We start from the raw sequence: 12452 nt of genomic DNA, 5'->3' as shown, positions 1-12452 counted from the left end.
AATATATTCCACCGTAATAAGTCTCGAGAAACGAATCTTCCTTAACCTGGAGGCTTCAGATGTATCCTCCAAGGAGCTGCAGAATTCTACCCAGGATTTGTTCTGAGCATTTTTCAGCTCGCCCTTATATTTTTTTTAGCTCAGCCTTAAGGATGTTCCAATCGTGTGGTGCTCTTGTGGCTTTTGCCCTGTTGAAGAGATTTCTGCAATCCTTCCTTAGACTAACCAGTTCCTGGGTCCACCATGGCGGTCGCCGTTTGTCCCTTGGTTTTGTACTAGGACATGCTGACACAAGCTAGTCATTCAGGGCCTTCGTGATCCGCTTGACCATTATACCTGCATCCTCCATAGTTTCCACTTCCTTTTCTGGTCTAGAAGGATAATCTGCCTGTCTTCGCTTTAGCCGAGGGCCCACTTTTGCAGTATTTCCTTCCTAATATAACGATGATCATCGAAGCTGTGGACATCCAACATTTTCCAGCCGCATAGTCTTGAGCTTATATCCCCCAATATATGAAGCTCTTTTTCCCTCAGCAACCAGCAACTTAAGGCTAGAACATGGTATCTCTGAGTCGTGTGCGATATAAAGGGGAGGCCAGCTAGTTATGAGAACTATTTATTTCAAAGCTGGCTACAACTGAATTTTCAGTGTCTAGCGACGGAAGAAGAAAAATATTTAGACCACTCTTTGCAAGAATACAGGGTCTATGTCTCCCATTCTCCGTACCATTGATTAGTATAAATCCCGGAATTCGTAGTCCACGAACCATTCCTCCACACACCCTGCATAAGGACTACGTCAAATCCCCCTCCTATTTTGAGGTCCTTTAGTGCCGCTGAAGCGGCCTTATCATGGTGGAGATTTTTCTGCAGAAACCGGACCATAGTCCGAACTTCCATCACTGTTGCGTTAGCCTCCTCTTCTGATTCCGCCAGGAACCCAGGAAATTCCTTAAGGACGTCGGATAATACTGATGACAGTCCATTGACTATCCCAATTATTCCTAGGTATGCAGCCCGGTTCTTCTCCTTTATCGACAACTGCCATCACCAAACTGTCCCTAGCGATATTAGCAAAGGTTCTAGGACCCATATTACTATTGTTCTCTTAGGCATGGGATGCCCTCCAGGTGACTGCAGCCTTTTGGCTGACTGCGGAGAAGTCTATGGGGTGGCCTGTGCAGCGAATCCCCCAGTCTAATTTAGGTAGTCTCTCTCCCTAACAGTGAGAGTCTTAGATTCATTCGCACCAAGCCTCTCAATAAATCTGAGAGCGTTGCTCCCTTCTATTATTCCAACCCTTTAAAGAGCGTGTTGGTTTGCGGGGGAAGAACGATGGCCTGGGCAAGTTATAAGCATGCGAATGAATATACCCCCACCGAAGGATGGGGGAGCGTTGCTCCCTTCTATTATTCCAACCCTTTAAAGAGCGTGGTGGTTTGCGGGGGAAGAACGATGGCCTGGGCAAGGTATAGGCATGCGAATGAATATACCCCCACCGAAGGATGGGGGGTATACTAATTTCTCCATTCTGTTTGTAACTACTCGAAATATTCGTCTGAGACCCCAAAAAATATATATATTCTTGATCGTCGCGACATTTTATGTCGATCTAGCCATGTCCGTCCGTCCGTCTGTCTGTCGAAAGCACGCTAACTTTCGAAGGAGCAAAGCTAGCCGCTTGAAATTTTACACAAATACTTCTTATTAGTGTAGGTCGGTTAGGATTGTAAATGGGCTATATCGGTCCACGTTTTAATATAGCTGCCATATAAACCGATCTGGGATCTTGACTTCTTGAGCACCAAGAGGGCAAAATGCTTATTCGATTTGGCTGAAATTTTACATAAGGTATTTTTTATGACATCCAACAACTGTGCTTAGTATGGTTCAAATCGGTCATAACCTGATATAGCTGTCATATAGACCTATCTGGGGTCTTGACTTCTTGAGCGTCTAGAGTGCGCAATTCCTACCCGATTTGGCTGAAATTTTGCATGACGTCTTTTGTTATGACTTCTGACAACTGTATAAAGAATGGTTCAAATCGGTCCATAACCTGATATAGCTGCCATATAAACCGATCTGGGGTCATGACCTCTCGAGCCACTAGAGGGCGTAATTATTATCCGATTTAGCCGAAGTTTTGCACGAATAGTTTAAATCGGTCCATAACCTGATATAGCTGCCACATAACCCTATATGGGATCTTGACTTCTTGAGCCTCCAAAGGGCCTTGCGCCGATTGGGCTGAAATTTTGAATAACGGCTTCTCTCATGAGAACATAACATACGTGTCGAATATGACATAAATCGGTTTATGGCCTAATACAGCTCCCCTTTAAACCGATTTCCCTATTTTACTTCTTCAGCCCCTAAAGTGTGCAATTCTTACTAAATTTAGCTGAAATTTTACACAATGACTTCTACTATGGTCTCCAACATTCAGTTTAATTATGGTCTGTCCATAACTTGATATTGTTCCAATGACATAGCAATTCTTTTCTTTTATCCTTTGTTTGCCGTAAAAGAGATACCGTGGCAAGAGCTCGATAAATGCGATCCATGGTGGAGGGTATATAAGATTCGGCCCCGCCGAACTTAGGACGCTTCTACTTGTTACTTCTCATTTTCGTTTGAAATAAAAGTGATGGGAAATTAATGATAGTATTGATACTATCGATATTTATTATTAAAACTATCGTAAATATCGAATGTTTCGATAGTCGATAGTTTGTTAGCTCTAATTCACAATGGATGCGGCGCATAGCTGTCAATATTAACACACAGGGTCAATATTATGAAAACGTTCTTAAAGCTTATTTAACTCTACATTCGAATTGTTAAAATGTTTCGAATTTCACTCCACTTTCATTTGGTGTCGACAGGATTTTAAAATTTCTTTTGAAAATGGGACGCTTTTGCTGTGTTGATTTGTTTTGAAGCAATCTTCTAGGCAGATTTAAATAAACTATGTAAGGAGGGAGTTTTTTATATGCTTTATTTCTTTTAACAAACAGGGTTTTAATGCATTAATTTAACTAATGAGGTTGGCAACATTTTATTTCTATAGATTTAACAGGAACACAAAAGTTATAATTTGTCTTATACCATTTTGAAGAAAATGTAATTGTTCATCGACCGTCGCAGAGTAGCGCGGTTTGAGTTTTTCATTGCGAAATCATATCTTTAGAATCCAATAATGTAATTAAATGATTTAAACGGCAAATATTATAGAAGTATTCAGCCTATGAAATGAATGTTTGAAAATGTGACTTTCCAGAGTCAAAATTTGTGGAAAAATGGTAACTAAGTGGAGCAAACAATTTGTTCTATACCCTCCACCAAAGGATGGGTGGAGGGTTCTGTTTATAACACCTCGAAATATGCGTCTAAGGCCCCATAAAGTGTATACATTCTTGATCGCCATGATATTCTAAGTCTATCAAGACATGTCCTTGTGTCCGTCCGTCCGTCCATCCGTCTGTCCGTCCGTTTGTCCGCCGTCCGTCTGTCTGTCAAAAGCGCGCTAACTTTCGAAAGAGTAAAGCAAGGCGCTTGAAATTTTGCACAAATACTTTTTATTAGTGTAGATCAGTTGGGATTGTAAATGGGCCAAATCGGTCCACGTTTTGATATAGCTGCCATATAAACCGTCTTGGATCATGATTTCTTGAGCCGCTGGAGGGGGCAATTCTCATCCGATTTGGCTAAAATTTTGCATGAGGTGTTTTGTTACAATTCCCAACAACTCTATTGCCTGATACAGCTCGCATATAAACCGATCACCCTATTGTACTTATTGAGCCCCTAAAGGGCGCAATTTTTATTCGAATTGGCTGAAATTTTACACAACGAGTTCTACATTCAGTTTAGTTATGGTCCGGACCATCGGACCATAAGTTGATATAGCTCCAATATCATTGCAATTTTTATTCCCTCCACCATAGGATGGGGGTATACTAATTTCGTCATTCTGTTTGTAACTACTCGAAATATTCGTCGGAGACCCCATAAAGTATATATATTCTTGATCGTCGCGACATTTTATGTTGATCTAGCCATGTCCGTCCGTGCGTCTGTCCGTCCGTCTGTTCGTCTGTCCGTCCGTCTGTCCGTCCGTCTGTCCGTCCGTCTGTCCGTCCGTCTGTCCGTCCGTCTGTCCATCCGTCCGTCCATCGAAAGCACGCTAACTCCCGAAGGAGTAAAGCTAGCCGCTTGAAATTTTGCACACATACTTCTTAAAAGTGTAGGTCGGTTAGTATTTTAAATGGACCATATCGGTCCATGTTTTGATATAGCTGCCATATAAACTGATCTTGGTGCGAAATTCTTTTCCGATTGGAATGAAATTTTGCACGTCGTGTTTTGTTATGATATCCAACAACTGTGCCAAGTATAGTTCAAATCGGTTCATAACCTGATATAGCTGTCATATAAACCGATCTTGGGTCTTGACTTCTTGAGCCTTTAAAGGCCGCAATTCTTATTCGATTTGAATCAATTTTTGCACGAAGTATTTTGTTATGATATCCAACAACTGTGCAAAGTATGGTTCAAATCGGTCCCTAACCTGATATAGCTGTCATATAAACCGATCTGGCGTCTTGACTTCTTGAGCCTCTAGAGGTCGCAATTATTATCCGATTTGCCTGAAATTTAGTACGACGGATCCTCTCATGACCATCAACATACGTGTTTATTGTGGTCTGAATCGGTCTATAGCCCGATACAGCTCCCATATAAATCGATCCCTCTATTTTACTTCAATTTTTATTCGAATTGGCTGACATTTTACACAGGTCTCCAACATATAATTTAATTGTGGTCCAAACCGTACCATATCTTGATATCGCACTAATAGCAGAGCAAATCTTTTCTTATATCCTTTTTTGCCTAAGGAGAGATGCCGGGAAAAGAACAAGACAGATGCTATCCATGGTGGAGGGTATATAAGATTCGGCCCAGTCGAACTTAGTACGCTTTTACTTGTTTTGGTCTAGTAACTTGTTATCTTGGCGTATGAAAATGAAAATTTAAAATTATTAAATTAACACGGTTTAGGGTCTTAAGCCCATAAAAGCCGCATATATTGTCCGATTTCGTTGAAATATAAAACCACGAGTTGTACTAAGGCCCCGATATCAGGACTGAAATGGTCCATATGGGCCCGTTATTAGATATACCTGCCAAATAGACCGACCAACAGGTTTAAGGGCGTGTCTATCACTAAATTAGTTTTATTTGGCCTGTCCGAACCGATTTTAATAAAACTACGAATTTTTTGGAACGATAAATAATAATAATATTTTACGATAATATCTCGTGCAACATTTTGTAAAGATCGGACAAAAATTGTGACTACTAAAGCTTTAAAAGATTAGATTGGATGAAAGATATAAAGGTTGAATTAAAAAAAAAAAAAAACAAGTAAAAGCGTGCTAAGTTCGGCCGGGCCGAATCTTATATACCCTCCACCATGGATCGCATTTGTCGAGTTCTTTTCCCGGCATCTCTTCTTAGGCAAAAAAGGATATAAGAAAAGAGTTGCTCTGCTATTAAAACGATATCAAGATATGGTCCGGTTCGGACCACAATCAAATTATATGTTGGAGACCTGTGTAAAATTTCAGCCAATTCGTATAAGAATTGCGCCCATTGGGACTCACGAAGTAAAATAGAGAGAACGATTTATATGGGATCTGTATCGGGCTATAGACCGATTCAGACCATAATAAACACGTTTGTTCATGGTCATGAGAGGATCCGTCGTACAAAATTTCAGGCATATCGGATAATAATTGCGACCTCTAGGGGTCAAGAAGTCAAGATCCCAGATCGGTTTATATGGCAGCTATATCAGGTTATGAACCGATTTGAACCTTATTTGACACAGTTGTTGAAAGTAAAAATAAAATACGTCATGCAAAATTTCAGCCAAATCGGATAGGAATTGCGCCCTCCAGAAGCTCAAGAAATCAAATCCCCAGATCTGTTTATATGACAGCTATATCAGGTTATGAACCGATTTGAACCATACTTGGCACAGTTGTTGGATATCATAACGAAATACTTCGTGCAAAAATTCATTCAAATCGGATAAGAATTGTGCCCTCTAGAGGGTCAAGAAGTCAAGACCCAAGATCGGTTTATATGGTAGCTATATCAGGTTATGGACCGATTTGAACCATACATGGCACAGTTGTTGGGTATCATAACAAAACACGTCGTGCGAAATTTCATTCCAATCAGATAAGAATTGCGCCCTCTAGAGGGTCAAGAAGTCAAGACCCAAGATCGGTTTATATGGTAGCTATATCAGGTTATAAACCGATTTGAACCATACTTGGCACTGTTGTTGAATATCATAACAAAACACTTCGTGCAAAATTTCATCCCAATCGGATAAGAATTGCGCACGCTAGAGGCTCAAGAAGTCAAGACCCAAGATCGGTTTATATGGCAGCTATATCAGGTTATGGACCGATTTGAACCATACTTAGCATAGTTGTTGGATATCATAGCAAAATACGTTATGCAAAATTTCATTCCAATCGGATAAGAATTGCGCACGCTAGAGGCTCAAGAAGTCAAGACCCAAGATCGGTTTATATGGCAGCTATATCAAAACATGGACCGATATAGCCCATTTACAATACCAACCGACCTACACTAATAAGAAGTATTTGTGCAAAATTTTAAGCGGCTAGCTTTACTCCTTCGAAAGTTAGCGTGCTTTCGACAGACAGACGGACGGACGGACGGACGGACGGACGGACGGACAGACGGACGGACATGGCTAGATCGACATAAAATTTCACGACGATCAAGAATATATATACTTTATGGGGTCTCAGACGAATATTTCGAGTAGTTACAAACAGAATGACGAAATTAGTATACCCCCCATCTTATGGTGGAGGGTATAAAAACAAACATATCATAAAATTCTGAAAAAGCATGAAATATTCTTTTGAATCGAAAGTACGGTCCGTACAATTTAATGTTTGGAGATTATTTCATGTAATTGATGACTATGACTGCTCCTTAAATGGTCCATCCGGTTAGTTCAATTTTGAAATACTCTTCCAACATTTCGGCCGGTATCTCACGAATAAATGCTTTAATGTAGTCTTCCAATGCGTTAAATGAAGCGGGCTTGTCTGTATAGATATGAGCTTAAAAATAGCCCCACAAAAAATAGTCGAAAGGAGTTAAATCGCGCGATCTAGGCGGCCAACTGACCGGTCTCGAACGTGAAATAAAATGTCCTCTGTTACGCGTGCTGTGTGGCATGTGGCACCGTTTTGTTGAAACCACATGTCATGCAAATCAAGCTCTTACATTTTGGTCAACAAAAGTAGGATATCATCTCACGATAGCGCTCATCATTCAAAGTTACGTTACGATTCGCATCATCTTTGAGGAAGTACGGTCCAATGATGCCACCATCCCATAAACCGCACCAAACTGTGATTTTTATAAACACCCCCATAGCATGAGGGTATACTAATTTAGTCATTCCGAAATATTGATCCAAGACCCTTTAAAGTATATACATTCTTGATCGTCTCGACATTCTAAGTCGATCTAGCCATGTCCTATTGTCTGTTGAAATCACGATAGCGGTTGAACGCCTAAATCTAGCCGCTTGAAATTATGCATAGATACTTCCTATTGAAGTGGGTCGTTAAGAATTGCAAATAGGCTGTACCGCTTTATATTGGGTTGCCCAAAAAGTAATTGTCGGTAATATAGTAGTAATATAGTCGGCGTTGACAAATTTTTTCAACGGCTTGTGACTCTGTAATTGCATTCTTTCTTCTGTCAGTTATCAGCTGTTACTTTCAGCTTGCTTGGAAAAAAAGTGCGCGAAATTTTGTTTACATTTGTTTGTTTGGCGTCAATTTTAATATGGGTACCACATGTATTGAAAGAAATTCATTTAACAAACCGAATCAACGCTTGTGATATGCACCTTAAACGCAATGAATTCGATCCGTTTTTCAAACGAATCATAATTGGAGATGAAAAATGAATTGTTTACAACGTTAGTCGAAAACGATCATGGTCCAAGCATGGTGAACCAGCTCAAACCACTTCAAAGGCTGGAAGGGTGTGGTATATTTTGAGCTGCTTCCAAGGAACCAAACGATTAATTCGGATGTTTACTGTCAACAATTGGACAAATTGAATACAGCCATCAAAGAGAGCGACCAGAATTGGTCAATCGTAAAGGTGTCATATTCCACCAGGAAAACGCTAGACCGCACACATCTTTGGTCACTCGCCAAAAACTGAGTGAGCTTGGCTGGGAACTTTTGATGCATCCACCATATAGCCCTGACCTTGCACCATCAGACTACCATTTATTTCGATCTTTGCAGAACTCCTTAAATGGTAAAACTTTCGGCAATGATGAGGCTATAAAATCGCACTTGGTTCAGTTTTTTGCAGATTAAGGCCGGAAATTCTATGAGCGTGGAATACTAAATTTGACAGGAAGATGGCAAAAGGTTATCGAACAAAATGGCAATTATATATTTGATTAAAGTTCATTCTAAGATTTATTAAAAATGCATTTACTTTCTTTTAAAAAATCCGCAATTACTTTTTAGGCAACCCAATATTTAGATAAAGACTCCATATAAACCGATCTCCCGATTTGATTTCTTGAGGCAATGGAAGACGCAATTTTGGTCAGACTTGGCTAAAATGTTGCATGTAGTGTTCTTTTATAACTTTCAACCACCGTGCTAAGTACGATCCAAATCGGTCTTTAGCCTGACATAGCTCCCATGTAATCCGCTCTCCCACTTTAACTTCTTGAGACCTTACAAGCCACAATTTTTGACCGACTTGGCTGAAATTTTGCATATAGTGCTTTGTTTTGACTTCCAAGATCTGTACTTGGGGTTCAAATCCGTCTACAGAAGTTTGGTATGTTGAAGAAAATTATGGTCAATAAATGCGCTTGCAATGGCTCCAGGAGTGAAAATCTGGCTATATATATATAAATGGGAGCTACGATATATGTAAATCTTAATCGATTTCTATGAAACTCACCAATAATGTCGAGAGTTATAATAAAATCCTTCCTGCCAAATTTCGAGAGATTCGGTTAACAAAAGACCTTTTTATTGCATTATTACTGCAAATCGGACGAACATATATATGGGAGCTATATCCAATCTGAACCGATTTTTTCCAATTTCAATAGGCTTCGTCTCTAGGACGATGTTCGGCCTACACCAAATTTTTACACAAATTAACATGCACAGACAGACGGACGGACAGGCAGACAGACAGACGGACATCAGAAAGTGATTCTGAGTCGATCGGTATACTTATCAATGGGTCTTTCTCTCTTCCTTTTTGGTGTTACAAACAAATGCACTAAGTTATAATACCCTGTACCACAGTGGTGGAGTAGTGTATAACCAGTAAGACAAAAGTCAAGCGGCCCCGACTACATAATACCTTACACCTAACCTTCAATTTGAAATTCGTCCAATATATAAATATGTATATATGCCTGACATAGCTCCCATGTAATCCGCTCTCCCACTTTAACTTCTAGAGACCTTACAAGCCACAATTTTTGACCGACTTGGCTGAAATTTTGCATATAGTGTTTTGTTTTGACTTCCAAGATCTGTACTTGGGGTTCAAATCCGTCTACAACATGGTATAGCTCCCATATAAACCAGTCTCTCGACCGGTTAGGTTCCTAGAAGCTTTAATTTTTGCTGGTTTGACAGAAGTTTGGTATGTTGAAGAAAATTATGGTCAATAAATGCGCTTGCAATGGCTCCAGGAGTGAAAATCTGGCTATATATATATAAATGGGAGCTACAATATATGTAAATCTTAATCGATTTCTATGAAACTCACCAATAATGTCGAGAGTTATAATAAAATCCTTCCTGCCAATTTCGAGAGATTCGGTTAACAAAAGACCTTTTTATTGCATTATTACTGCAAATCGGACGAACATATATATGGGAGCTATATCCAATCTGAACCGATTTTTTCCAATTTCAATAGGCTTCGTCTCTAGGCCGATGTTCGGCCTACACCAAATTTTTACACAAATTAACATGGACAGACAGACGGACGGACAAGCAGACAGACAGACGGACATCAGAAAGTGATTCTGAGTCGATCGGTATACTTATCAATGGGTCTTTCTCTCTTCCTTTTTGGTGTTACAAACAAATGCACTAAGTTATAATACCCTGTACCACAGTGGTGGAGTAGTGTATAACCAGTAAGACAAAAGTCAAGCGGCCCCGACTACATAATACCTTACACCTAACCTTCAATTTGAAATTCGTCCAATATATAAATATGTATATATGAGAGCTATGTCTAAATCAGAACCGACATTCAAAAGGATTGTTTGAAAATTGTTGTTACTACGGTCATATAAGTGCAAATCGGGCGATTAATATGAATATGTGCTACATCCAAATTTTAACCGATTTTGATGAAATCTCGCAGATATGTCAAGACCATTAACAAAACATTCCGTACCAAATTTTGTGCAGATCGGTTACAAATTGTGTTTATTACAGCCTTATAGGTGTAAATCGTACGATACATATACATGTGAGAAATATCCAAATCTGATCAGATTTTTATGAAATCTTGCAAATATGTTAAGATCAGTAACAAAGCAACTTATGTCAAATTTTGTGCAGATTGGTGGAAAATTGTAGCAACTATGGCCATTTAAGTGCAAATCGAGCGATACATAAATATGGGAGCTATATCGAAATCTGAACCGACTTTGCTTAAATCTCGCAGCTATATTAAGATCAGTAGCAAAACAATCCGTGCCAAATTTTCGGTTAAAAATTGGAGTTACTACGGCCATTTAAGTTCAAATCGGGAGATACATGTATATGGGAGTTATAACATTATCTAATTCTGAATCGATTTCGATGAAATTTTGTGCAGATTGGTTTGAAATTATAATTACTGCGGCCATTTAAGTGCAAATCGGACGATACATATATATGGGTGCTATATCTAAATCTGAACCGATTGTGATAAAATCTTGCGAATATTTTAAGATCAACAAGTAAGAGCGTGCACCATAGATCGCGTTTCTCGAGTTCTTTGCACGGTATCTCTTTTTAGCCAAACAAAGAATAATGAATAAGAACTGTTATGCTATTCGAGCTATATCCGATTCGGACCATAAATGAATTGAATGCTGAACATTGTAGAAGTCATTGAGCAATATTTCGGTGCATTCGGATAAGAATGAGCCTTGTCCAAGAAGCAAAATCGGAAGATCGGTTTATATGGTAGCTGTATCAAGCTGTAGATCGATTCAGATCATATTGAACACGCATTGGAGAAGCCATTGTACAAAATTTCAGCCAAATCGGATGAGAACTGCGCCCTCTAGCGGCTCAATACCTCAAGATCCAAGACCGGTTTATATAGCAGCTATACCAGGTTATGTACCGATTTGAACCATACTTAGCACAGTTGTTGGAAATGATACCAAAACACCACAAGCAAAATTACAGCTAAATCGGATAAAAATTGCGCCCTCTAACAGCTGAAGAATTCAAGACCCGATATCGGTTTATATGGCGGCTATATCAGGTTATGAACCGATTTCAATCATACGTAGCACAGTTGTTGCAAGTGATAGCAAAACGTGCGAAATTTCAGTTAAATCGGACTAGATTTGCGCCCTCTAGAGGCTCAAGAAATTAAGACCCAAGATCGGTTTATATTCCAGCTATATCAAAACATGTACCGATTTGGCCCATTTACAATCTCAACCGACCTACACTAATGAAAAGTATTTGTTAAAAATTTCAAGCGGCTAGCTTTACTCCTTCGAAAGTTAGTTAGTTAGTTAAGGCAGGTTATGGACCGATTTGAACTATTTTTAGCACAGTTGTTAAAAGTTATAACAAAACCCCTCATGCAAAATTTCATTCCAATCGGATAATAATTGCGCCCTCTAGTGGCTCAAGAAGTCAAGACCCCAGATCGGTTTATATGGCAGCTATATCAAAACATGGACCGATGTGGCCCATTTACAATACCAACCGACCTACACTAATAAGAAGTATTTGTGCAGAATTTCAAGAGGCTAGCTTTACTCCTTCGGAAGTTAGCGTGCTTTCGACAGACAGACGGACGGACGGCGGCGAACCCTCCCCCTTACCCTAATTTTCAGAAACGCCAGATCTCGGAGATGGGGGGTGCGATTCAAGTGAAATTTTGTGTGCTCTCATATAGTACCCCAAAAATAAAAATTTGGTATCCAAATTTTGGGAGGGCCTACCTATGGGGGCTGCCCCACCCTAAAACCTAGCAAACGTATATTTAGACCAATCACGACAATATGGGACTCGAATGAAAGATATTTAGGATAAGAAAACGTATCTGATATCCAATTGTCGGACCAAGTGGTAGGGGGA

Source organism: Stomoxys calcitrans, chromosome 3 (assembly GCF_963082655.1).
Source record: "Stomoxys calcitrans chromosome 3, idStoCalc2.1, whole genome shotgun sequence".
In the NCBI taxonomy this organism is placed as follows: domain Eukaryota; kingdom Metazoa; phylum Arthropoda; class Insecta; order Diptera; family Muscidae; genus Stomoxys; species Stomoxys calcitrans.
The sequence above is the reverse complement of the archived record's forward strand: the minus strand, read 5'-3'. Positions refer to the sequence as shown.